The sequence below is a fragment of the Chrysochloris asiatica genome, unplaced genomic scaffold (genome assembly GCF_000296735.1).
Source record: "Chrysochloris asiatica unplaced genomic scaffold, ChrAsi1.0 scaffold00051, whole genome shotgun sequence".
Taxonomy (NCBI): Eukaryota; Metazoa; Chordata; class Mammalia; order Afrosoricida; family Chrysochloridae; genus Chrysochloris; species Chrysochloris asiatica.
In genome coordinates, this window is record NW_006408569.1 from 3,788,153 (window position 1) to 3,789,624 (window position 1,472).

Sequence of the window (1,472 nt, forward strand, 5' to 3'; positions counted from 1 at the left end):
GTCACCTCTCTTTGGAATGGGCGCAAATACGGATCTCTTCCAATCAGTCGGCCAGATAGTTGTCTTCCAAATTTCTTAAGAATTATTAAAGTGGTTTCTATTTTGCTTTGTATATTTTCACCAAAAAAATTAAAAAAAAATATTTTCTAATTAAGTTCTGCTCTTTTCATAAGCCTGAGGTAATCTCACAAAATGATTCGCTACTCACTTGAACCAGAAAAAAACACAAAATCATGCAAGTCCCGAGGTTCAAATCTCCAGGTCCATTTTAAGAACACCCATGAGACTGCCCAGGCCATCAAGGGTATGCATATCCGGAAAGCCACCAAGAATCTTAAAGATGCCAAAGAAGCAATATGCACCATTCCTACATTACAATGGTAGCATTGGTAGGTGTGCTCGGCCAAACAGTGGGGTTGCACACAGAGTCAGTGGCCAAAAAGAGCACTGAATTTTTCCTGAATATGCCTCAAAATGCAGAGAGCAATGCTGAATTGAAGGATTTAGATGTGGATTCTCTGGTCATTGAGAACAGCCAGGTCAACAGAGCCCCCAAGATGCACTGCCCAACTTACAGAGCTCCTGGTTGGATCAACCCCTACATGAGCTCCCCTTCCACACTGAGATGATCCTCACTGAAGAGGAACAAACTGTTCCTAAACCAGAAAAGGAGGTTGCACAGAAGAAAAAGATACCTCAGAAGAAACTGAAGAAACAAAAACTTATGGCTTGGGAGTAAATTAAGCTTAAAATTAAATGCAAATTTAAAAAAAAAATTTTTTAATTAAGTTGTTTTACATTGGGCAATTTGCTACATATGAATGTTTAAAGCCTAAACCACCAAACAAATATACCGATTAATAATGGCTGCTAATCTCACGGTCAGGAGTTCAAAACTACCAGCTGTTCCGTAGGAGAAAGACGAGGCTTTCTGCTCCTGTAAAGATTTACAGCCTCAGAAACCCTGTACAGGATCACTATGAGTCTGAACCAACTCCACGGCACATAACAACAACAACAAATATTTATTGGAAAACGAGCTCTGGTAACACAGTGGATTATGAGCTGAGCTGCTAATCACAAGGTCAGCAGTTCGAATCTGCCCATCACTCCGCAGGAGAAACATAAAGCTTTCTGCTCCTGTAAATATTTATAGCCTTGGAAAGCCTATACAGGGTCACTGTGAGTCAGAACCGACTCCATGGCCCACCCATAACTACCAATATTTATTGAAGTTGGCATATATGAAATATCAGGTGTTGTCCCACGTACTTTACATCAATCAACTCATTAAAATCATAACTACCATGTAACTGTATGTGTATATATATATAATACCAGAGGACTTCAAAAAGTTTGGGAAAATGGAATTAAAAGACAGTGGAATTTTTTCATGAACTTTTTGACAGCCCCATATATATATATATATATATATACGGAGTCCTGGTATGGCACTGCAGGATAATGCACTG

General features: G+C 39.2%; 1 pseudogene; it reads left to right on the plus strand.

Annotated features, from left to right (window-relative positions):
• Positions 1-192: 192 nt before the first annotated feature.
• Positions 193-724, plus strand: LOC102814818 (annotated as a pseudogene).
• The last annotated feature ends 748 nt before the right edge of the window (positions 725-1,472 follow it).